The sequence below is a fragment of the Pteronotus mesoamericanus genome, unplaced genomic scaffold, assembly GCF_021234165.1.
Source record: "Pteronotus mesoamericanus isolate MK-2021 breed Mesoamerican mustached bat unplaced genomic scaffold, CSHL_Meso_final contig_702, whole genome shotgun sequence".
Classification (NCBI taxonomy): domain Eukaryota; kingdom Metazoa; phylum Chordata; class Mammalia; order Chiroptera; family Mormoopidae; genus Pteronotus; species Pteronotus mesoamericanus.
Genome location: NW_026555239.1, coordinates 1560687 through 1588193, shown reverse-complemented (window position 1 = coordinate 1588193; position 27507 = coordinate 1560687). Strand labels below are relative to the sequence as shown.

The 27507-nt window shown below is 37.5% G+C and overlaps 1 protein-coding gene, 1 non-coding gene and 1 pseudogene across 4 annotated transcripts in view; 2 read left to right on the top strand and 1 right to left on the bottom strand.

The window, feature by feature from the left end:
- TNRC6B (trinucleotide repeat containing adaptor 6B) overlaps positions 1–27507 on the bottom strand; it is a 234991-nt gene that overhangs the window by 202613 nt on the left and 4871 nt on the right. The window lies entirely within an intron of this gene.
- LOC129077987 (U6 spliceosomal RNA) lies at positions 4829–4933 on the top strand. The gene has a single exon (XR_008529920.1). It is a non-coding gene; the product is annotated as a U6 spliceosomal RNA (small nuclear RNA).
- Positions 19670–20295, top strand: LOC129077841 (40S ribosomal protein S8-like; annotated as a pseudogene).

Below are 27507 nucleotides of genomic sequence, written 5' to 3'. Positions count from 1 at the left end.
CAGGCCTGTATCAACTAGCCAAGGAATCATGCTTGCTTTTAGTGAGAATTGGTATCTCAAGGCCATAATTTGGAAACTAGGATTACATACTGCAACTAGGTCAGACATTGTATCTAGGTCTTTTCAGTGGAATGAGTTAGCAGGTAGTTGTTTTTTTGTAAGGTAAAATATACTAAGAGTTTATAATGAAACTTCCAATTAAAAATCAAGTTAATCAAGAGACTGAGAAGACAAACCACAGAAAAGAAATATTTGAAAAAGACCTATATAATATAGAACTGTTATCCACAATATACAAAGAACTCTTAAAACTCAACAATAAGAAAATGAACAACCCAATAAAAGAATGGACAAAAGACCTGAATAAGGCACCTCACCAAAAAAGACACAAAGATGGCAAATAAGCATATGAAAAGATGTTCAACATTTTATGCCATTAGAGAATCACAAATTAAACAATGAGATACTACTACACATCTATTATATTAGCTAAAAACTAAAACACTAAACACACTAAATGCTGAAATGCCAGTAAGGATGTGGAGCAATATGAATGCTCCTTCTTGTCTGGTAGGAATGCAAGATGGCAGAGCCACTTTAGAAGATGGCTTGGTGGTTTCTTATAAAACTAAACATAGTCTTATAATCCAGCTAATTGCATTCCCGGATATTTACCCAAAGGAATTGGAAACTTATCCACACAAAAATCTGCACAATGATCTTTATAGCAGCTTTATTCACAACTGCCAAAACTTGTGAGGGGGGCAGGGTGGAGGTGCTCTGACATGGTCTGTAGCTGTCCACTGGGTACATGGGCCCTGGGGTTTCCCGGGTGGTGCCAGCCAAGGTCAGTCCCTACCTGTGTTCTGCCCAGGGCCACCAGCCTGAGCTATAAAGCAATTTGAGATGGCTGCTACTTGTGCTGGGCTTGGAGATGTCCAGGTGAAGCCAGGCTGTGAATCTAGGCTGGCTGCTGCTACTGCCTTGCCTGGGACCACTTAGCAAGAGGTATTGGGTGCGGAGTGGGGGGATGGTGGCTGGCCATGGGCTCACTGAGGCTGTTGCTTGTTTGAAAGCAGCTTGGGTGAGACCGAGTCTGTGGGGATCTCCAGGGTGGGGCAAACAGTATTAGCCAGGTTGATGAAGTTTCAGATACGGCACATACCTGCTAGCTTGTGGCTCTGTTGGGGGAGGGTTCTGTAAAGGGACAATGGCCTCTGCTCACCTTTCTCTCTGGGAGAAAGCTGTTCCCTAGCCCTTGCCTTGATGCCAGACACTTCAGTTCCTCCCTGTATGCCATCAGTGCCTTTCAAGCTGCTACCCCAGAGGGAGCCAGTCTGAGTCAGTGTGTGTGTGGGTTCTTTAAGAACTGCTTGGGACTCCAGAAGTTTCTTTTACTAACCCAATCCCCACTGGTTTTTGTGGCCAGGAGTTATGCAAACTTGTTTTCCTGGTACTGGAATCCTGGGCTTGGAGGTCTGCTGTTGGGCTGGGACTCCTTGATCCTCCTGTGTTTTTACCCACCAGGAGTGGATGTGAGACAAGCCCATTCCATATCTCTGTCCCTCTTACAGTCTGCATGGATGTGGTTTCTTTAATTCCGTAGTTGTCAGACTTTCAATCAGCTCTCAACTTCTGATGGTTCTGTGTGATGGCTGGTCTATAACTTAGTTGTAATTTTGATGTGGCTGTGTGAGGAAGTGAGCCATGTTTACCTATGCTGCCAACTGGACCGGAAGTCCTCAGATCCCCTCTTTTCTTCCCCTCAATTTATTGTAAAAATAAACTTGGTTATCTGTCCTACAGGATCTCACCTTCTGGATTTTGCTAATTGGGTCCCCAAAGTGTGTTTAACATGTTCCTCTGTCTTGTATTTCATGTAAACTGGTAGTTTTATCTAAAAGCTTGATATAGTTCAATTCCTTTTGTTTGGAAAAATACTTCACAGGAGGTGATATTTACTTCCATTTGGAGGCACATAATAAGCCGCTGTCTCATCTTACTATGATGTTAACAGGTATTGAAGATTAATGCCTAGGTTATTGTATGTTACAAAATGATGATATCCTAATTCTGTCATTTGTCTTCATTAATTAGCTAGAGAAACTTCCTCATATCAACTATGTGGTTTATCTTGGGCACACTTCATTCAGAAAAGTGGGTTAAATGCTTGATTCTTTCCCTTTCCAGTTTTCAAACATAAGTTGGTTTCCTAGCACCATTCATAGGAGACTAATTAGTTCTTTTTTAGTATCATTACAAACTCGTGGATTATTAACATATTTTATAGATATGACCCATTGCAATGATTATTTTTATTGATGCTTCATGTTGTCTCAGTCTTAACTAGTGGGAGGAGCCTCTTCATCAGGCCTCTTCTAAAGACTTTTTATAGCATCCTTGCTTTTTGACATGACAAGATGTCTAGTGTCATCTTGTACATTTTCTGTCCCAGTCCTGAATCAGCCATTTTTTTTGAGGCATTTTGGTTCCTTCAGTGGGAAAGGCTATATTTGAATTTTGGGTGTTTGGCTCTATGTGAATTTTGGGTGCTCGGTTGTGTTATAGAGTCTGGTAAATAGATGCTTATCAAAAACTACGTAGAGTTTAGAAAAGGTCGCTTTCACTTTGAGTTCATATGAATAGAAATACTATTCTTTTTATTTTATAAATAACTTTTAAAAATAATTCTCACCCAAAGATACATCCTTTTTTTTTTTTTATTTTAGAGAGGAAGGGGTGAAGAGAGGGAGGGTGGGAGAGAGATGGGGAAGTGAGAGAAACTGAGAGAAAGAGAGAGGTGAGAGAAAAACATTGATCAGTTGCCTCCCGTACGTGCCCCAACCAGGGATCAAACCCGAAACCTAGGTATGTGCCCTGACTGAAAATAGAACCTGCAGTCTTTTGGTGCGCAACTAAATGAGCATCTGGCCAGGGCTATTCTTTTTCTTAATATAGAAATATGGAGTGTTTTTGTTCATTTGTTTGCAGAGAAATGGGAAAATTAAGGCTTTAAATAGAAAAAAATAAATAAAGTTTTAACTTCTCTTTTAAATTTTGTGTCCTCTATCTGCTATACTTTATTCATTATGTCTAGTGAAGAGAAGGGCTAATAGCTTTTCATATTTCTGGCTACATAAAAATTAGGTGGTGTTTAAAGATTATTATTACAGCATTTGGTTGATATATTTCTTAGGTTTTTTTATCTCTAGATTCCCCCTCCCACGCTACTAAGACAGGGTGTCGTGGCAGCTCTACCTAATATATAGAAAGAGACACAAGAAGGCTGCCAAAATGAGACAAAGAAATATGGCCCAAATAAAAGAACAGATCAGAAGTCCAGAAAAAAGAACTTAAAAAATTGAAGACAAGCAATTTATCAGATGCAGAGTTCAAAATGCTGCTCATAAGGATGCTCAAGGAACTTAGTGAGGACCTCAATGGCATAAAAAGAATCCAGTCAGAAATGAAGGATACACCAATTGGAATAAAGAACAATTTACAAGGAAACAACAATAAAGTGCTTGAAGCCAAGAATCAAATCAATGATTTGAAACAGAAAGAAACAAAAAACAACCAATTAGAATAAGAAGGAAAAAGAATCCAAAAAAAAAAGGAGGACAGCATAAGCAGCCACTGGGATGACTTCAAGCATTCCAACATTCGCATCCTAGGGGTGCCAGTGGGAGAAGAGAAGAGCAAGTGAATGCAAATCTATTTGAAGAAATAATGAAAGAAAACTTAGGAAATAGACATGCAAGTCCAGGAAGCACAGAGAGTCCCAAACAAAATGGAGGCAAAAAGGCCCACTCCAAGACACATCATAATTAAAATGCCAAAGGTTAAAAATAAAGAGAAGCTCTTAAAAGCAGCAAGAGAAAAGCAGTTGGTTACCTACAAGGGAATTTCCATAAGACTGTCAGCTGATTTCTCAAAAGATACTTTGCAGGCTGGAAGGAATTGCCAAAAAATATTCAAAGTCATGAAAAGCAGGGATCTACAGTCCAGATTGCTCTATCCAGCAAAGCTATCACTTAAAATTGAAGGGCAGATAAAGAGCTTCCCAGAAAAGAAAAAAACTAAAGGAGTTCATCATCACCAAACCATTATTATATGAAATATTAAAGGGACTTATTTAAGAAAAAGATGATCAAAACTATGAACAATAAAATGGCAATAAATACATATCTATCAACAATGGAATCTAAAAAACAAACTAAGCAAACAAGAAGAACAGAGACAGAATCACGGATACGGAGAATGTTTTGATGGCTGCCAGATGGGAGGGGGTGCTGGGGAATGGATGAAGAGGTTACGATATTAAGAACTACAAATAGGTAGTTACAGAATAGCCAGGGGGATGTAAAGTACAGTACAGGAAACGTAGTAGACAAAGAACCTAAGCACAACCCATGGATATGAACAATGGTGTGAGGACTGCCTGAGGGAATGGGGGTGCTGGGTGGAGGAGGGCAAAGGGGAAAAATTCTGACAACTGTTATAGCATAATCAATAAAATATAATTTAAAAAAGGAAAGAGGGGATCCTAGAGATAAAAAGAGATTTAAAAAATATATCAACCACCCTGGCGAGAGCAGCTCAACTTATTAGAGCATCATCCATAAACTGAAAGGTTGCAGATTAGATTAATGATCAGGACACATGCCTAGGATGCAGGTTCAGCCCCCAGTCAGGGTGTGAATGAGAGGCAACGAATTGATGTTTCTCTCTCACATCAATGTATATTTCCCTCCCTTCCCCTCCCTCTAAAATCAATAAGCATGTCCTCGGGTAAGGACTAAAAAAAAAAACACCACCACATCAACCAGTGCTCCTTCCACAGCACATATACTAAAACTGGAACAATACAGAGAAGATAGCACGGCTCATGCACAAGGATGACATGCAAATTCGTGAAGTGTTCCGTATTTTTTCAGGGCACATGCAGGAGGCAACCAATCGATGTTTCTTGCATCGTTGGTTCTCTCCCTCTCTCTCTCCATCACATTCCCTCTCTCTAAAATTAGTGAGGGTGTCCTCAGGTGAGGATTAAACACACACACACACACACACACACACACACACAAATATATCAACCAAATGGTACACTGATCTTTATTTGGATCCTGATGCAAATGAACCAACTACACAAAATCAGGGGAAATGTGAATACTGATATTTTTTGGTGTGATATTAAAGAATTAATTTTTTAGATGCGATAATAAGATTATGTTTTTTAAAAAGTCATTACCTTTTAGAGATACACACCAGAATATTTACAAATAAAATACACGTGAGTGGCTGCAGTCATGGGAAGGCTTGTCTAGGGCTGGAGGATCTCCTTCCACAATGGCTTCCTCATAGGGTGGTTGTTAGCCAGTGACCTCAGTCCCTCTCCATGTGAACCTTCCCACTGGCTACTCAAGTGTCCTCCTCACAATATGGCTGGCTGCCTGCCCTCAGGATGAAGAGAGCACGGCAGCCGCAATGCCTTTTATGACCTAGCACCAGAAATCACACTCCATCACTGCTTCAATACTCCATCGGTCACAGGGGTCAGTCCTATTTAATGTGAGAGTTACACAGAGGCATGGGCACCAGCAGGTGAGGATCCCCAGGGCCATCTTGAAGGCTGGCTAGCACATCATGGAACTTAAGTTCCCTGATGTTCAAAACCCTTCATCATCTGACTCCCACTGAGTACCGCCATCATTTCATTTCACCCTTTCTGGGTCCAATAGGCTCCATCTTTACTGGCCTCCTGTTTCTCAAAGATGAGGGGTTTAAATTCAGTTCAGAGCTTTTCCCTCAACCTGGGTTATTTTCTCCACTCATCATCTTATCATTCAGATGTGACCATGAATGTCACCTCCTCAAGGAGGCCTTCCCTGGCCACCCAGTCTGAAGACATTATCTTCCCCCTTTCAAACCCAGAACTCAATTTAATTCTTTGTAGAAAACTTATTACTGATATTTTAGTGCATCTGGCTCAGTGTTAAACTTTTCAGCACAATTAATATCACACTCAATAAAACTTCAATATCCAAATGCATGACCCAGCCAAATACCCTGGCCTCTCAGCTCTGTAAAGCTCAGCTCCAAGGACCTTCTTCTTCACTCTGCTTCAACCACACCCTCCCACTGGCACACCAAACTCAATCCATACTGCGTCTTCCCCAAACTCAATCCATTGTTGGATCCTTCTAGTTCACTTGCTCAAGTGCTCCATGAAAACAACTTTTCAATTGCCTCGAGACCTTCAATCCCTTAACCCCATCTTCCTTCTCCTTTGTTTTTCTTTATCTAGCTTAGATTTCAAAGTTAAGAATTATAAACATTCTCCTGCAAAACCCCTCAACTCTCTTCCAAGGTCTCTTTCAAACTCTATAATCCCAGAATTCAAGAAACTGCTTTATCCATATCAAATATACTGATGAAAAGGCATTCAACTAGGCAGGTTATGTTCAGCATAGATTCAAGATCACTAAATGAGCACTCAATCTCAACTGGCAATCATACTGTATTTTACTTATAAACTAGCTTTCTAATTCCTCCCCTAAGAAGGCTCCTTCTTACCCATCTTCCCCTCCTGTACAACTCTGTCGTGCCTTTTAGCTAATGTCCTTGACTCATGGAGAACCAAAAAGCCTAAACCTAAAAATCTGTCATCTTCCTGTGACCAATTATATAAACCTTTCTGAATCTTCACCCATGTTCTCTTGTTTCAATGGAAATGACCCCCCTCCTTTTGAAGAACAATTTTTCCCCTTACACTCCTGATCCCAGTCCTTCTTCCCTACTCATAAACTCCAATCTTGTAATTATCCCTCTTTTCCCTTCCATCAAACATCATCCACTCTTTCCCGGATCATTCCCATCTGCGTATGTTTAAGCTCTAGTATGTCCTCTCTTGAAAACAGAAATTCTTCTTTGACCCCATACCCTCTTTTAGGTACTACTCCATTTTTCTACTCTCTTCATAGCCAAACTTTGTTAAAATGGTAAGGAAAAAAAAATCCTATTTGCACTTTCTCACCTTCCATGCATGCTCTGTTTGAATCCATTCCAATATGATTTATGTGTCTTATCACCAGCAATATCCATCTTGTCAATCTAAAACTAGTCTATGCCCTCATCTTACTGGGCCTCTCAGCAGCACTAAATTGTGTTAATCATTCCCTCCTTCTGGAAATAATCTCTTGATTTCATTCAAATAACGGTTAGACTTGGGCACTTTTCTGGGCCTTGGCTAGGATACAGGCCTCTGTGGCATGTCAATCTCCTGGTTTTCTTTCTGTGATGCTGACTCCTTCTTTCTCATTGTCATCCTGCTGACCTGATCTATCCTGTAAATGTTAAGTAATTCAGAACTTAATGCCAAGCCCCCTCTTCTTTACCATCTCTTAAATCACATCATTAATTCCCACGGTTTTAATTATTACCCTTATAGTGAAACTTTCAAATTTATATATGTAGCCAGAAACTTTCCTTAAAACTAGTTCCATTACATTCAATAACTTATTTGACATTTCCACTTGGACATCTCAAACTTCATATAATCAAATTTTAACTCTTGACCTTCCTCCCAAAACATTCCTGAGTCATTAAGTTTCACTAAATAATATAATATATAGCTCTCAAGTCATTAATCTCCATTCCTCTCTCTCTCCTCTTCCACTTATCTATTAGCAAGTCCCACTGAGTCTGCCCCCCAAATATATCTCAAATGTATTCATCTTTCTCCATTTGTTTTGCTATTATCATTCTTGCCTAAACTACTGCAATAGCTTCCTAATTGGCATTTCTGCTCCCATCCTTGTCTCCCTTTGATACACACCTTTTAAAAAATTGTAAATTAGATCATCTTGTTCCCTGGTTATAGGTCTTCAACAGCTTCACAATGTAACAGGAATAAAATCTAAACTCAAGATCTTAAGTGATGATATGGACTCTGCTTTTCTGCTTTCTAACATCATCTCTCTCCATTCTTCCTCACTATAATACAGCCACATCGACCTTTCAGTTTCTTGACTATGGTAAAACTTGCTCTCCTGTGGCTTGGCACTTGCTAGTCCCTCCATCAGGAACACCCTCACCTCCGACTGGTTCCTTCGCAATCGAGTCTCAGCTTAAGTATATACTCCCCAGACCATGTGATCTATGACGGTCCTTCTTGAGAGTTTCTAACATAGCCTTTATGCATTTTCTTCATAGCACACATTTTACAATTACTTATATATTTATCTAAAAACTTATTTTGAAAATTTACAGACATAAACAAAAGTAGAGCAAGCAGTATAACGAGACCACATATTTTAGTATTTTTCTTTTGTATTTTTACTACTTCCCCTGCTAGACTGGAAGTTCCAATGGAAAGAGACTGCAGCTTTTTCTCTTTTTCACCCAGGGCCTTGCAGAGTACCTGGCTCAAGATAAACACCCAACAAATTTTTTGTTTTCAATGAGAAGGAAAGTTAAAGATTACTCTAAAGTTGACAGTACAACTAAGAAAAGTGAAACAAGGAGGGAAGAGTTTTGAGGACAGTTGGTAATTTATTCATCAGTCTACTCTCTGCCAAGCTCTGTGCTAAGTATTGGGTTTCAGAGATAAATAAGAGAAAGTCCTATACACAGTCTAGTGGAGAGAGATATAATAAGTAGCAGTATTTATTTAGGGCTACCTATGTTCTGGATATAGGGCAAAGCATTTCAGAGGCACTATCACAGTCCTACAGCAACCCTACAAGGAACTATTATAATCCCCATTTTTCACCCAAGGAAACTGAAGCTTATAAAGGTTAAATAACTGGTAGCAGGTTCCAACGCTAGAAAGTGGTAAAACCAGGTATAAAACTGAGGCTATTTAATGCTAAAGCTAAGCCAGTAAATAGCACGATACTTACAGATGTGTACTATCCTACAGAGCACTACTGAAAACATTACAACAGAAGCATGCACACAGCATGCTGGAAATAAGCAGAAACTCTGAAGAGGAGAAAGGCAAAAGGGCTCTTCCTGCGGTGATCCCTGAGCAGTCTGAAATTTTAAGCAGGAAAGTGCTAGGTGATGTAGTCTGAGGAAATAATATGTGCAAACAACTATGTAGGCACTTGAAAGGCACTTGGAGGAGAACTGTGTACCTAGAATACTTCGAAGAATTCCTCTGTTTTATTTTTAAAAACTGAGTGCAATGAATAACACTGTGCTAGGAACTTTGGATATGAGACAAAAGATGAAACACTGTGAGGACGTTATGCCTGAAGCACTACAAAGGCATTGAAGGTACAAAGGAAAAAGGCTTTTTATTTTTTTCCAGCCTAGTGGGGATTCTGGGAAAGCTTCACAGAAGAGATAAACCTCTGCTGGATCTTGAAGGACAAATTAACCATATTTGAAGAAGAAGGCAGGCAACGAGAATGACTTGCACAAAAGCATGGATATGACCAGATTTTGAGGGAGCAGATTTTGGGTGAGTGGCAAGAGGTGAAGCTGGCAGCAAGGGTACAGATGCGATCTTCAATGTCATTGTTTATTATTATAAGATTACATAACTGTCTAACAAAAATGCTCCAAAGCCACAGTTATTAAAATAGCATGGTCCTCACAAAGGAATACATAACTGAGCAAAACCTAGAAACAGACCTATATATATGTACATTGGAATTTGGTATACAATAAAGGTGGCATTCAGGTCAGTGGAGAAAGGATAAATCATTTAATAAATGCCATGGGGACAACTTGTTATCCATTTGAAAAAAAATTGTTAGACACCCTTCCTTCATATTATGTATGAAAATAAACTTCATTTTGATCTGGGATTAAATATAAATAAAACCATAAATTGTTTTTTAAAATAAAATAATATTTTATGAAATAGAATATAAGTTCCACAGGAATTTCCCCATTAAAACAGACAACTTCAAAGAAATTTTGTTCTGGTAGCAGACTAATGTGGCTGGCTTACCAACATGAAGGTTATCGTGTTCACTCTGTTGGAAAAGACAGGAAGCCCTGGTCCAGAGCAGGGATTCCCACATCTCTCTGCTCCTCAGACCTACCTGGGGAGCTCTGTAAACCACCCCCGGAAGCATACCAGAGCTTCTAGGATGAGGAGAGGCTTAAAAGAGACCTTTCCCCCTGGCTGCTGTGGCTCAGTGGATTGAGCACTGGCCTGTGAACCGAAAGGTCCCTGGTTTCATCCCCAGTCAGGGCACATGCCTGGGTAGTGCGCCAGGTCCCCAGATGGGAGTATGTGAGAGGCAACCGACTGATGTCTCTCACACATTAATGTATCTCTCCCTGTCTTTCTCCCTCCCTTCCCTTCTCTTCAAAAATAAATAAATAAAATCTTTTTTTAAGACAAAAAAAAAAAGAGAGAGAACTTCTCTAATAAGAGTCTTCATTTAAAAAATACACACTAATTTTCAGTAGTATTAACCAGTGATTAATCAGTAATTTTATTAAGAAACTGAAAAAATACTTTAATCAGAAGTCTTCAAGTAGGATAGAAGCATGGACACTTCGTGAGAGAAGTTTCCACTTACTACATCAAAACTTTACCTTTAGCTTGCCAAAGTGTATTTACAGAGCATTAAAAAGCACACATATACCCTGTGACCCAGCAATTCTTATAGTTAGCTAATTAACTATGAATGCAAGCAAAGACATATCTATATACTTATTACAATGCTGTCAATAATAATAATAAATGGGAAATAAGCTAGAATCAGAATGGGAAATTATTATATATCCATATAATGAAATATATTACATTGTAGCCATTAAAAATTAAGTCTATTAACATGGAAAAATGTCCACAATAAGTATTGAGTAGATAAAGTGCATCTTGATGCAATGTGTATTGTACTGCTCACTTTTGTGGGAAAAATTTATACATATAAAATTTATATATTATACATATATCATAATATACAAGGTCTGTCCAGAAAAAGTCCAGCCATTGCTAATAGAATGAGAACCGTTTGCACGACACTGATGTAACTTGGCAGCCAAGGAGAGTGGACTGGAATGCACACGTGTGAGCAATGACCACTTCGCTGTACCAGTCCATGGGGGTGGTGGATGCTGTTGAGTGAGCATGTGTACTGTGTGGCCATTGCATTCAAAATGACTGAGCGAGTAGAGAAACGAATCTGCATCAAATTTTGAGTTAAGCTTGAACGTTCCTCCATGGCAACTATTCGGATGATTCAGAAGGCCACCGCTATGGGCAACTGGTGATTGGCAGCTTCATCACAACAATGTGCCTGCTCATACATGAACATCTTGTACAGAATTTTCTGGCAAAACATCAAGTCACCCAGGTGACACAGCCCAGACGTGGTGCCCTGTGACTCCTGGCTTTTCCCAAAACTAAAATCACTTTGAAAGGGAAGAAATTTCAGGCTATTGATGAGATTCAGGAAAATACAATAGGGCAGCTGATGGCATTGGGAGAACTGTGTGAGGTCCCAAGGTGCCTACTTTGAAGGGGACTGAGGTGTCACTGTCCTATGTCAATGTTTCTTGAATCTTGTATCTTCTTCAATGAATGTCTATTTTTCATAGTACATGGCTGGATACCTTCTGGACATACTTTGTATATACAAGATACAATAATGATCAACACCAAAATGTTAACAATGACTGATTATCTCAGTGTAATGGGATAAAAGGGGTCAAGAGCAATGTGTATGCTCTAAAATTGTCTACAATAGCCCTGACCCAGGTGGCTCGGGTGGGTGTCTTCCAGTAAGCTGAAAGGTCACCAGTTTAATTCCTGGTCAGGGCACATGCCTGGGTTGCTGGTTCAGTCCCCAGTCTGAGTGCATATGAGAGACAACAGATAGACGTTTCTCTCTCACCTCAATCTTTCTCTCCTTCTCTTTCTCCCTCCCTTCCCTTCTCTCTAAAAACAAATAAAATCTTTAAAAAAATAAAATTGTCTATAATAACTATTTATTACTTCTGTAATAAAAACTACTCTTTTTCCTAGTTATCCGTGTTCCATTCCCATAACACAAAGTAAAAACAATGAAGATCTCTTGAAGTCTGGCAAATGAAAATTTTTCATGGTTATTCTAAGAAAAGGATAACAGTTAGCAGACTGTTACTTTCTTAATAGACTAGGAGGAGAAAGTCTAGTGTTTCAGTGGTATGAAAGGAATGCCCTAGCTTCCTGTTGGAAAGGAATTATTTCCTTGGTCTCACCTCCTGATTGGGTTCAATAAGGTCAGGAACGAAAACTCTTTAGTATTTCACTTAGCTCTCTAAAACATGTTTAACAATATAAGTGACTAATAGGCAGGCTGGGAAGAGCACTTAATTTGGAGGAGGAAGACATGGGTTCTAGAAATTACCACATAGTATAGCAGCTGTGTGGTGCAAAACTATTAGTTACTTAACTTCTCTGAAATGCAACCTGATCATCTTGTAGACTGAGAACAATGATAATCCTAGACTCTTCTCCCACAGGGAGCCTGCAGTGGGAATTGAATGAGATCATCTTCTTTTGTAAACCACTCAATAAATATCTGTGGAATGAGTAAATGAATATACCATGTACAGTAAATGTTTCACACATCTATAAATAAAATGAACACTGTAAAATATCCTACCACTCAGAGTTATAATAACCACTAAAACTATACAGTATAGACTTGTATCTAAAAATCTATAGTCTACAACTCTTCATGCTTCTAAAACACATCAAGGATGAAATCGAGCCCTGGGAAAAGGCTGTTGCTCTCCTTTCAGTTTCTTCCACCTCTCCTTTCCATTCCTTTTCTCTGCCATCAAAAACAAGCAAAATGGAAAGACTGGCTCTCTCTGTATGACTCAAATCAATGAAAGGCTCTCTTCTTTCCAAATATCTTGATCAAAGGCTACATTTTAAATATAAAGGTATTTACCTTTCTTCCTGAAATATGGTAGGATTTTACCACCATAAATTCAAAATTTCACTTCCTATTCAAATAGGCATTCCTTCAATAAGCATTCTTTAATTTCCCAAGGAATGTGCTCTGTCTTCTTTCTACCTCCATAAAATTTTTTTTGTACTTCCCTTGTACAATAGTACTTATCACAGTCACCCTTTGTTATAAATATCTGTCCACATGTTCTCTCCTCATTACCTCACAAGTGCCATGTCTTTGAGAGCTTGTGGAACTTAGCATATTACCTGTATATACCACCTGATAAATACTCAATAAAAATTCAGTGTATGAATGGATGATGACACACTGGGAATTTAGTATCACCTTAAGAGTTGAAGCCCAAGTCAAAATAACTAGGATGGCAGTAACTGAGAAAATAGATTGTTTTACAGTGCATTCATTTAGTAAACATATAATAAGCATCTGCTGTATGTCTGGTATCATGGCCACACGTAGGGCATGATAAGACCCAACCTCTATCTTCAAGGAGTGTATAATCCTGTTAACACTCAATTGTATTATTTTTACATTTTATTTTGAGATATTTTTAGCACAGAAGAGTTGCAAAGATATTACAGAGTTTTCTTCTATCTTCACCCAGCTTTCCCTAATGTTAATACCTTATGTAACCATGGTACAATCTGTGAAACTAGGAAACTAACAGTGCAACAAAACATTAACTATAAACTTTAATCTCATTTCCCCAGTTTTTTATACAAATGTCCTTTTTTCAACAAACAAAAGGTGAGAGAATTCATTGCCAGCACATCTTTTCTACGAGAAATATTGGAGCTTTTCAGGCTATGGAAACATGACACAGATGGGGACTCAGATATCAAAAAAGGAATAAAGGGCACTGGAAGTGGCAAATACGTGGGTAAATGTAGAAGTCTTTTCTTTTTCATATTTTTAAATTTCACTAAAAGCAAAAATAGTAACAATGAATTGTGGAATTTATAATAAATGTAGGAGTAAAAGGCATAACAATAGCCTGAAGATATGAGGAAAATAAAAGTGTACTTTATAAAGTTTTTACACTAAAAAGTGGCACATTATTTTAAAGCAGACAGTATTAAAGATGTGTATTTTAAAGCCTAGAGCAACTACTATAGAAATAAAACAAAGATTTATAGCTAATAGGCCAACTGAGTAAATGGAATAGTAAGAAAGTTATCAAAAAGAAACCAGGAAAGAGGAAAAAATAAACAGAAAACAGATGGAAAAAACAGAAAACAAAGAGCAAAATGGCAGACTTAAAGGCAACCATACTGAAAATCACATAAATGTAAATGGTACTAACACTTCAATTAAAAAACAAAGTTGGTAAGATAGGATTTAAAAACAAAACAGAAGACCCAACTATCTGCAATCTGAAAGAAACTCACTAAAAACAAAAAGAGACACAGACTAGGTTAAAAGTTAAAGTAACAAAACATATATCATGCAAACATTAATCATATGGAAGCTGGAGGTGGGAACAACCGTAATAAAACAATAAAATTAAAATAAAAATAAAAGTTGGAACAAACATGTCAATATCACACAATGTAGACTTCAGGACAAGGAATATCACCAGAGATGAAACAAGACATTGTATAATTACAAAGGCTAGATTCATCAAGAAAACATAATCCTAAATGTGTATATGCCTAATTATAGAGGTTCAAAAATACATGAAGTAAAAATAAACATACCTGAAATAGGAAATAGACAAATTCAAAATTATGGTTGAAAATTTCAACACTCCTCTAAGAAACTGACATAAGAAAGAAAACCAGTAAGGATATATAAGACTTGAAACAATGTATCTAACTTGACTTAATTAACACAAACAGCACAATACACCCAAGGACAACAGAACAAACATTCTTTTTAAGTACACTTAGAATATTCACTAAAGAAGACCATAAAAAGTCTTCAACAGATTTCAAAGAATTAGAATCATATGTGTTCTGTGACAACAGAATTTTAAACCAGAAATTAGTAACAAAAGGGCATCTGGAAAATCCTGAAATATTTGAAAACTAAGGAAAACAAATTGGTATGTGAAAATATCACAAAGCAAATTAGAAAATATTTTGAAAATGATATATAAAAATGTGTAAGATATAGTTATGGGATATAGCTAAGTAGTGCTTAGAGGGGAATTTATAGCATTAAATGTTTCCATTAGGAAACAAGAAGATTTGAAATCAATGATCCAAGTTTCCATTCCTAAGAAGATAAAAAAAGAAGAGCCAATTAAATCTGAATCAAGAAATATGAAGTAATAAAGATAAACCAGTAAAACAGAGAAAAATTATGAAATTTAAAGCTGGTGCTTTGAAAATATCAATAAAATGGACAAAACTTGTAGCCAGAATAAAGAATTTCTTTAAAAAAAAGCAAATTACAAAGATCAGAAATTAAGAAAGGGACACCAGTACAAATACTATAGGCATTAAAATAATAATAATAAAATGTTATGAACATCTTTACGGCAATACATTAGGCAACTCTGATGAAACAGGCAAATTCCTTGAAAGGCGTAAGTTACCAAAACAAACATGAGATAAAACAGAAACTCTGACTACCTTAATGATGCACATAAAATTTAAAATCTGCATTAGCTACAAAGCATACTCTTAATGTATGTTAATTCCTTTTTTGAAGTTCATAATAACAAATATTTCACTCTTTAAATGTACTGGTTTCATAAACTAAAAATAAAGTTTCTCCATATCTATATCCATTATTTACTCTTAAATTATTAGCTTGAATTGTTTACCATTTCTGTCACAGAGGACAAATACATTACTCTTTATAAACATTTTACTTGTTTATTTTTATTTTATTTTATTTTTTGAGGGGGGTAGCAGGGAGAAAGAGGAGAGAAACATTGATATGAGAAACGCTGATTAGCTGCCTCGCAGAGAGGCCCTGACCAGGGTCCAAACCCTCAATCTAGGCATGTGCCCTCACCAGTAATCAAACCCACGACCTTTTGGTTTGCAGGATGATGCCCGACCAACTGAGCCACTCTGGCCAGGGCCAATTCCATTACTCTTTAAGCTCTACCTAACTGCCTAATATAATAGCTCTATTTTAAAATTTCGTATTTTTATTCTTTAATCTGCTAATTGGTTTTTTCTACGTGACACTTTTTTTTACCTGGCTTTATAACAAACTTTTATTTATTACTCTTACATTATTTCCACTTACTTCTACAAAATTAATTTTATAGTCAAACTTCCCTTCATCATTTTTCCTTTCATTAATGACTAGAGGCTCTTTGTTACACAGTAGACCCTTGTTCCCAGCCCCTCCAAAATCCCACTGCCAGGAAAGTGGTAGAGGCCACTAGATTACTACACTCCACCAGCCAAAGCTTTGCCATGAGATCCTTACAAACCTCTAGTCTAGCTCCCACAATTCCAGCCATGTCAGAGAAGCTCCTGTCCAGTGTAGAATGTTGAATCCCAACCAAGGGTCTAGGAGAAGTGGACAAAGAGAGTCCCTGACCTTCACTTACAAAAAGCTGTCTGCACACACTCTGGCAAAATAAGAAGCCTGAGTCTCTAAGCGGGAAAGCAGGCAACCTGGAACACCAATGACTATTTACTTCTATTATCCCACACACACAGCACTAGGTACAATGACTAGGCGGGAAAAACAGACACTACATGTAGGGTTGAGGCGGGTGGTGGGGGGGGGGGGGGAATGCCACTTGGACCAAATAATTTGAGACTGAATGACCTTAAGTTGAATACATTTCACCCAAATATAATTAGGCATGCCCTCATTTCAAAGGGTACATCTAACAGTCTCATTATGACTTAGGAAAAGTGGTTGTCATTTTTTTCCCCCTAGCAATCTCAAGATAGTTCTCTGGAATGTCTCAGAAACCTCTAACTCTCCACTGTGAAGCCAGTTCTTGACATAGTACTCAATTAGTTATTTCTTGAAGTAAACAATAAAATAACCTGAATTCCATATGAACAAAAATTTATATTTTCCTGAGAAGGACGTTCATGTTTAGATGCATTGTTTAGATCATAGGTTTAAGAACATAAACAATTTCCATAATGTTCATAGGACATCACTGGGACGGCACTGGGACCGCACTGGGACCGCACCTGCATGCGGCTGACTATATACACTCACCGTGAGAACCACTGACTTGGCAAATGAGCCAACATGCCACTTCTCTAAAAGTAAATGCTCCTTAAAAGTAAATGCAGGCTGTTAAATATTATGTGTGATTTTTCAAATTATTTTGCTGAATAAATCATTAAGTCATCATATTTCCACTTATGTGTGTGGATAATACTCAAAATATGCAATTTGGAATAATTAATATTTGAAAATGTTGAACACCTCAAAACTATGCCGTTTGCACAAACAGCTTTAGAAATAAAATTTGTATGTGCCAGCTAGGACAGAAAAGGTCATCTCTAATGTTTCATATACAATGAACACAAAATCAGTCTAAGGAGAGTTATAATGCTTAAAGAGAATTTCCTACACAGTCTCCTGTAATGTCTGAACTTAAAAAAAAAAAAAATTAGCCAAAAGGAGCTGAATGGAAGAGATAGCAAACAAATGGTCAAAAGCTGGTTGGGTAAGGAGAGCTACAGGAAAGGAGAAAGCTACCACTTTTTATTTATGCTTCTGTACCATCTGGATTTTTGTTTTATCATAAGCATGCCGTTTTTAGAAAGATTTACTTTTTAAGCTACCACATAAGCTGATAGTAGGAAGGGTCAGTCCAGAGAAAGCATGGTACTCCTTGTAAAACCTTATTACATGAGATAGGATATATACTACGTGAAGTGCTGCACATTTTAAATCTCTTTTCCTTACTACTTATTACCACAAAGCACTTCTGAAAGAAGAATGGAGAAGGGAACTATGAGATAACATAAAGCCAGTGAATTGAGAAGCATCACGTGACAGTGACAGCTGCCTAAGGTATCAAGCTTTGTGAAGAGGTGTCCTAATTTCTATTAACTGGCCTGTACAGAACAGATTTAATCTCATATCCTGTAGAAGAAAAAAAGGAAAGCAGGTTTCATTGTCTGAAGGCAACAAAAGTAACCAAACATTAGAGCTAAGAAAGTAAATACAGGCCCATAATCCCTTAGCCACACTTCCAAAATCCAAAAACTTCTGAAAACCGAAAGTTTTCTGTAATTCATTTTGTGGCAAAACTTGATCTGAACTTAATTGGCAGCAAAATCTGACCTGAACTGACATGAAACTATTTATAGTCTACCTACTAAAGTAAGAATAGTCATAGCTTTGGCTGACGAAATATAAATGTATTTGACTATGAACTGCTGCTTCTGATTTTGCAGGGACATTATATAATATATGTTAAATGCATCCTCCTAGCCTTCCAGTAAAGGATTAAGAACCTAAAAATGGGTTTTTATTAAAATGTTCTCCTCCACTGAGATGTATAATTGTTCTAAAAAATATCTCAATAAATTAATTTGAATTAATTTCTTTTTTAAAAATTTATCACTATTAAAAATATTCTACTTTGAATATGTATAAATCTATAACTGTGTTGTTAGGATATTTTATACCATTTCAACATTATTTTAAGTCAACCCCTCTCTGAAAACAACATTACAAGTGACCTTTGGCAACGGGGCGGTAGCTGAATGGGATAAATATAGCAAAGTTAAAAAAGCACACTTCTGTCAATATGCTTTGATTTTTCTTTTTTATGTTTAAAAAAAAGGACATGAGATTTTCTCAATGTATTAAAGAGGAATATAGATTTAAAAACTTAACAAGCACCAATTTAAATCATTAAAATAATCAAAATAAAAAAGAAGCCATAGAATCCAAGTAGTTATCAAGGAATAGAACACAAAATAAAAGTCAAGAAATAGAACATGTACAAGTAAGGAAAATTATATATTTTAGCCCAGTGATGTATCAATTCTATTATAATGTACGACTAAATGACAAATTATAACAATGCTTGCAAAACTCAAAGGTCTTTATTACAGAAAGAAAATTGTAAAGCCAGATTAAAGCAAGAACTAAGATGTAAGACTACTAAGAACCTATAATTAATTACAATGAAGAGTAATTTAGAAGATTTCTCATAAAAATAGGGACAGAACGAACATCTTAATAAACATAAATACAGTACTATATTTTAAGTCCTTCTATTTCAATAAAATAAAATTGTTTTTTATTTTTTATTATTTTTTACTATACACCAATCCTGTCCCCCTCCCCCACACACAAACAAATGCTAAGAAATAATGCAACCAAACAGGAACCTCATTTCACAGCTGAAAGCAGGGAAACCCTCTTTTAATAAATGTGTGGGGTAGAGAACCCCAAATTATTTCTGTCTAAAGAAAGCTCAAAGAAACTAAAAACTAAAAAATAACTCAAAACACTCCTTAAAGCAACATTAGTAGCAAAAGTGGTTGTCGCTACATCCTGGAAACAAAGGATAATGTTATCTTTACAATTGTTATTTACAAAATTATGGTCTTAAATATGAGAAAAATATGCAGCACCAGAAATAGTATATATAAAAACATCACTAATATGGAATCCTAAATTAAAAACAAAAATTTAAAACTTCAGAGTAAATTTAGATTTAAGAGAAAATTTTCCCACTATACTCTTCCTTTTACTTAAAACAAAATTGGAAGAAAAGAAGATAAAAAAATAAAACAACAGGGACCCTCTTTCCATTTATTCTTTCCAGCCAGTGCTAACCCATGGGCATCTCTTGGGACAACTGACACAAGCACTGCAAGACCTGGGGCACGAGAAAGTCCCATCACAAGATGCGAAAAGATGAGCTGGGCTGCCCGGCTGCCAACACCAGGATTGGTCCCCACAGCATACACACAGTCTGTGTGCAGGCAGGTAACAAGAAGTGCCCCACCTTAAGGCTGGACACGGGCAACCTCTCCTGGCGCTCTGAGTGCTGTGCACACACAACAAGGATTACCAACGTCTACAATGCATCCAACAACAAACTGATGTGCACCAAGGCCCCAGTGAGGACCTGCATCGTGCTCATGGACCTCACACCATACTGACAGTGGTATGAGTCCCATTACCCACTGCCCCTGGGCTGCAGGATGGGGCCAAGATGGCTCCTGCAGAGGAAGAGATTTTAAACAAAAAAAAAAGGTTCAAAGAAAATTTAGAAGAAATATGATGAAAGGAAAAAGAATGCCACAATCAGCAGTCTTCTAGAGAAGCAGTTCCAGCAGGACAAGCTTCTTGCGTGCTTCACTTCAAGACCAGGCCAAGGTGGCAACACAGAAGATGGCTATGTGTTAGAGGGCAGGGAGCTGGCGTTCTGAGAAAAATCAAGGCCTCGAAAGGCAAATAAATCCTTCTCCCCCCATCTTAGCTAGGAGAAGAAAGAAGGAAGAAGGAAGACGACAACGACAACAACAACAGAAATGTACTAAGGTACAAGAACATCAAGGGTAAAGAGCAAGCCAAGAGGATATCACGTAAGTAAAAGAGTATCCAAACTCTCTACCACAAGATTAATTTAAAAGAACTATAAAGCTATGAATTCAAATAACTAAAAATATAAAATTAAAGAAAACGAAATTCGAAAGCTAAAAATCTAAGAATTGAATCCATTAAAAACATTTTTTAAAAGTCCTTATTTCCGGGGGGTGGGGGGGAAGGGGGTGAGAGTGGGACTAATGGGTCATTCAGGTGCTAAAGAACGGACTGTGGGGAAGGCATGCTCTCATGCTACTGGAGTTCAACATCTTATATGGCTAACTTTTAATTTAAATCATGAAGGCATTAATAATGCTGTATAGGTATCAAAAACCAATTTTACATCCTTTATATCATGCAGTGTATTTTGACAGTGATCTTAGTTTCCTTACCTAGAAATGAGTTGTTTATCATGATTTAAGGAGCTTCCACAGTTAAGAGTGCAGTGTAGTGAGGAAATACACAAAAATATCCAAACAACAGCTGGAGAGTTATCACATAAAAATAGTTTAAGAAAGCTCACTAAACAGCAGTTAAGTACAAATTGTAAATATAAACTGATACTAAATACATAGCAATAAATACATAGAAATATTCAAATAAAAGTTACTTTTCAAATATGCACCCCTAAAAGTTCTATGTTTTTCTCAATTAGGTTGCCATCACTGAAAATATTTTGCAACTCCTATTTTGCTCCCAAACTAGTGTACAAATCAAATCATACAAGGAAATGTGCCTTGTAACTTTGAAGACTCATTCTGGACCCCAAACAGTGTTACCCAGACAAGTCATTTAACCAGACCTGAAAAATGCCTCTTGGTTGCCCTCCAAAATCAAATCCATCCTGAAAGAATGAAGATTTTCCCCTGCATAAATTCCAAATATTCAATAATATCTCATACTCTGGAAGCAACTCCTAAATAATTCCTTAGATGTTTTAAGAAAAGGCAGGACTTTCACTTCCAGAAAAGATGGAGTAACAGGGACCAGGTATATCCTGTACCTGAAACAACTAAAAATATGGACAAAATATATTTTTGAAACATTGGACATTAGGCAGGGAAGGACAGTGATCCCTGAGAGATGGTAAACAAACAAGGTAAGCCACACAACTGCTCAAGCTTGCTGCCTAGGTAGTTTCCAGGGCATAGCACAGGAAGGGGGAACTCAGGTGGAACCAGAGACCTCCCTTATTTGAGGAGATGGAGCTGAGATTCTGGGAAGGCCAACACAGCTAGAATTTTCAGTGTACAGTACTGGAGAAGATAATGCTGCACAGAGAAACAGATCTGCAGGGGATCCCTTGAGTATTCAGCTGAGTACTAGCTGGGCAAAACGAAGAAAAATACAGCTAACATCACAATGGTACGATGCTTTTCCCCTAAGTTTGGGGGAAAAGCAAGGATGCCCATTCATACCACTTCCATTCAACATGGTACTGAGGTCCTGGCCAGCACAATACGGAAACCATTAGAATGCAAAGGTAAGAAAGTAAAATTGTCTTTCTTTGTTATGATATAATTATGTATGCATAAAAAAACACCCTACAAAAATGCCACTAGAAGTAATGGAATAAATTAGCAAAATTTATTTTTATTTAGTTTATCAGACTCATAATCATATCAATAAAAACAAACTGTACTCAATTGAAGCGGTCTCCAGTAAAGAAAGGCTTCCAGGAAGGAAAAGTTTAGAGAAGGCTTTTTGAGAGCGAGAAAGAAAACGGTTTGGAAGCCAGAAAGAGTACTTTATATAAAACATAGTCTTTATAAAGTATGGGGGTGGGGGAGAAAGGGAGGAAATCATATGGAATATAGAGAAGATCACATGGAAGGCAAAGATTCAGAGCTAGAGACTGACAGTTGATGGATGGAAACAGTGCAGGAGCATGGCTCAGACACAGGTGCTTGGATTTCACAGAGTAAGAAAGCACACATTGATAAAGAAGGGAAAAGAAAACAGGATGTAGGAAATGTTTTCTGGGGAGAAACTGGGAACAGGACAACAGACAGGAAGCTATTTTAATAATCCAGGCGCAGTCTGAGGATGGCTTAGAATCAGGGTGGCAGCAAAACAAAAATGAGAAGTTCAAAGTCCAAAGCCACAGAGAAAAGAGTTAAAGGATTTGGCAATGTTTCAAGAGTCTGTGTTTCAGGATTTCAAGATTCAGGAGCTGGGAGGATAGGTTACCAGCAATGGGGCCCAAAAGAGTTAACAACTAACTCTTCAAGGGAGACGAAGCAGAGGCCCCTCTCCAGCCTCCAGTTACCTTTCTGAAAAGCGCCTTGAATGGGAAAGCCAAGATCTGAAACACAGGAGGTTACAGGAAAACAAGAGAAAAGGACATTAACTACACATTTTTAAGTACAGTAAATAAAAGTCTAGAGAGCATTCACTTCAAAAGCAAACACAGGGCATCAGTGTGGAGCCCTGGCTCTGGCAGGTTCCAGAAGCATAGGGGTGGCGTCACAATGTGCTGAGGCCAACTCACAAGCTGTGTGTGGGGCACGAGGTCCCCTTTTTTAAAGTTTTCAAACCAGCCCTTACTGGCTTCAAATGTGATGTCCTTTGCATTTTCATTCTCTTGTTTTTTGTTTTTTTGTTTTTGGTTTTTTGTTACTACAAAGAGCCTTTTCACTAATTCTCTTGGTTTTTTAAAAGTAATGTCTTTGACCCTCTGGGCCCCCATTTCGGCTGTATATTGGGACTGCGGGGACATAAATAGATCTCCTCTCTTTATACTAATCACAGACCCACCTGCATGGTTTAAGCATAAATCAGTAATTAGTGTGCCCTTTTGTTTAAGGAATTATAGAGCCAAAGTACAAATAAGAACATTATAAATTTTAAACACTTTGGTATATTTAAAAATATAAAACTCTTACAGTGGAAAGAAGGTTGAGTAGTTGGTGAAAGATCTGTCTTAAAATCTGTTGTCCATGGTACATGTAAGTGGAAAGAGTCTGTATTTAGAAGTCCAGTAGAAATATATATCCAGATAAAATATCTCATCATAAAAAGGAAATTACTGAGCATGATACACCATCAGCAAGATTTTCATGGAAGGAAAAACATACAGCTCCTTGGAGGGCCCCAGCTTCATGTTTTACTTTGCATTTCCTTCCTCCACTTCAGGTTCAGGCAGCTAGATGCTCAAAACATTTGTCTTGATACACCAACCTGGGCCTAAGTTAGGAAGCCCAGCCACTTACATTTTTTAAAGTACTCAGTATGTTCTTAAAATAATGACATGCTAAAACAGCATTATAAAAATTGTGGTATATTAAATGCATACATTTAATCAATTAAAGCACTTTTGGAAAAGAATACAATGTAACTGTATTACTACTATTCACAAAATACAGGATTCATAATAAACATGTTCATCTGTCTTAAACCACAAATGGTATGACCTGGTAACTAAAACAATTTTAAAGTTATAGTCAATACCTTCTTTTAGTCCTGTAAATTTCTCTCTTAGACTTTACATCCACTATGTGCAAACCATTCTGCTGGGTGCCACAGAAAAAAACAAAGTAGTATAAACTTGTTTTGAGCTCAAGGTATCCAAGAGAGAACCCCTGACAGGTTCCTCTTTCCTAGCTCAGCAACTATTAAGGAACTTCTAACAATTACTACTCCACCTGTGTCCTGGGGAAGAATTTGGTGACCTTGTCCCATCTTACCTGGTATCTTCTCCATTCAAGAAGCTTTAATTTTCTTTCTCTCCTGGGTCCTTTTTATACACCTTTAAACAGATTTTTTATTTTACCTTAAGATACTGCCTTCTCAACCTTGTCCTGCTTCTATTTTCTCCTTCCTTTCTTTTCCAAACTCCTGAAATAAACTATACACTGCTATCACTCTCCCTTCCATCCATGATCTCCTTAGCTCCTAATAATTTAGGTCAATAAATGAACATAGAGAATTTACAGCAATCGAGGTAACAATAGGTCAATTAGCATCTTCTGAGTGTGATCAGCACTACCAGAGCTTAATCACCTCTTACTGTGAAAAATATTGAGCTCCTAATGTGCAAAGCTGAGAATAACTGGTCAGCCATCAAGTACAGACATCCCACAATTCTACTTAGAAACAGCTTAGTGATAATAGAATGAAAGATGGCAAGAAATGGGGTGGATTGGAGGAAAGGAGATACTAAGAGTAACAGCCAAGAGAGATGGAAGAGGACATGAAAGCAAAAAGTTATGGAACTAAAGAGAAGTAAAATGAAGGAAAATTTGCTAGATTTCCATTCAATGAACGTTCCTCTCTTCAATTCTGGTTGACAGTCAAATTAAACTAATGCTAGTTCAGTGAACCACTTGGGAAGTTATTAAATACATACTGAAAAGATTTTTAAGCAGTAGAAATCTTCTTTCTCAGTACATGTACCCAGAGACTTTTCGGGGCAATCCTTTCTGATTTCATTCATTCCAATGGTTCAGTATCTGGCCCTTGTAAGATAGATCAGCACTTGCCTCAGGTGATCAAGAGGTCACTGGCTTTATTCTCACCTCCTACAGAAAAGCTTAAATGAGTCACACTTTCTAAAACTCCACCTGAAATCATCTGCATGGTTCTAAGTCCTATCTATATGCAAGCAAGTATTAACTAGAAGTGACAAGCATCATTCGGGTTTATGATTATCTTCTTTGAATAGTAATTTATAATGCCTTCATGAATTCAAATCTATGGAATCACGCCATTGTTCCTAAGGTCATTTCCAGTTCTGAAATACAGTCTAAACCAAGAGTCTGAGTACGACATTTCCCAGTTAGCCTAGGATAGCTGCTGGCCGTGTATCCTGACACCGGCTTTACGAAGCATACCACTGTGCTAGTGATCATCGTCCACAGACTGTCCTAAATATGCTCCTTCATGTACAGGCCGTTCCCTCTGTTTGAAGCGTCCTTTTCCTTCAGGACTTTAAGAGGACTGTCACCTACCTACCCTGGAAAGGCTTTTTTGACCTTAGTTGTGTATGACTTTCTTTCTCACCCCTGCCCCATCCCTTGCGCTGCCTCTTACAGCACTCATTACACCACATGGCACTCATCTGGGTCCGTGTCTGCCTTGCCCACTTGGCCATGCACTCCTCAGGAACAAAGATCTCTCTGCATCCCATCCCTGTAGTCCTAGCTTCTAACACAGCCTTCAGCATACGGTATTCCACAAACATTCAGCGAAATTGTAGTCATGTGAGTCGTAGCACATGAAAAGATTTTAGAAGAAATAACTGTCCTGATCATTTCTGCTAATGAAGATTAAAAGGATACTCATTAAAGTCTTCAATGACTAAATAAAATTTTCAGACAAATTAAAATGTTTAATTACAGTATTCTTTCTGTAATCTTAAAATGTTTACTTATTAGTAGAAATGTTTGCCTATTAGTAGTTAAGTATAAACTAAAGAAAAATATAACCTGGAGACATGTATTTAATTTATTGAAATCATTAGAATGACTAAGGATTTTTAAAATTCTATTTTTAGCTTTCTTTCCTAACTTCAACTGAAAAGTATTAAGGACCTACTATGTGTAACTTACAGTGCTAAATACTGTTGATACAAACATGAACAAAACAGACAAGGCAATTTTATTCATGTAGCTATGTTCTAGCAGGGAAACAAAAGTCAAATACTTAATTACAATTGTACTAAGTGATCTGAGTATTTAAAGGGAGCACATCTCCTGGTACGGGCTGGTGGTGATTAAGAAATGACTAAAGAAGTGACATATAAACTGAGCTCCAAGGATGGAAGAGGCATTAACTTAGATCAGAGTGGGGGCCTTATAGGCTATGGGAGTAGCAAGTGCAAGGAGGAGACCTTGAGTGTGGAGGAATATGCATCTCAAGAGCCAGAGAGGATCAGTGTGGCAAGAGTACAGGCAGCAAAGGGGAGAGTGGCAAGAAGGGAGGCAGTCTTCACTGGGCACTCAGTGAACAAGACAGATCCAGTTCTTCTTCTCATAGAGTTTATATTCCAGAGAGGGGATGCAGGGTTTTGAGGGCTCATTAACTGTTTAAAGTAGGGGAAAAATAGGATCAGATTTATACTTGTTCTTTAAATAAATGTTTCATACTTGAGGTATAACATATACAGAAGAGATACATAGTTTTAAAAGATTACTCTTGCCATAGTTTCAACAATTCTCAGGCAGAGAATTTCCTGCTTACAAAAAAAAAAACAGGTCCTGCAAAGCTAAGTAATTTACTTGAGATTATTTATTCAAACATTTGGGTGCCTACAATATGGCAGGCATAGTACAGTGTGTGCTTGGGGATGCAGTGCGGAGAGGAATACAACAGTCTTGCTCTTAAGAAACTCACAATCTAGTAAAAGAGACAGATCTTGAAATATGACATAGTGTAGTCTCTGCTAGTAATGAGTTAAGTAATAGGGTGTAGAAGGGAATTAAATCTGTCTATAAAGAATTAATAATTTCATCTCTGTGTTATAGGGGTGTTTTTTTCATACTATTAGAGTAGATGAATTTTCAGTCATAACTGTGCTTGGAACACAGTAGATACTCAAGCAAGTGTCTGTAATAAAAATCAACCCAAGACTCTTAAAACCTAGTTCAGTGCCTTTCCAGTAAATAACTGTGCCCCAACACTGGTAGAGTATGCATTAATTCCAAGGCTATCTTCTTTTGAAGCTGCTTTCAGAGCCAGCTTACAAACCATGCACACACACGGACGCATTAAATTAAAGCCAAACCTCATTTCTGACCCAGCCTGAAAATCCATAACAATATCCAAACACAGTTAGTTTTAAAAAGCAAATCTTCATTCAGAAAAAATGCTCCTGTGAAGACAATCAAGAAAATATGCCACATTCTTCTTCATAATTCATGACCTCTGTCCTCAAAGGACTTATATTTTAGTTTCTAACTGGAAAGATAAAATATAACACATAAAAAGAATAAAACAAAATGCAAGGTAGCATTTGTCCATATATTTAAAATATTTATAAATTGCCTACTAAAGGCCAGGTCAGGAGCTGTCTTAGGGATACACACATGAGTAAGACAAAAGTCTACCTTCAAGGAACTCACAGTCTCTTCGGGGGGAAGCTGAT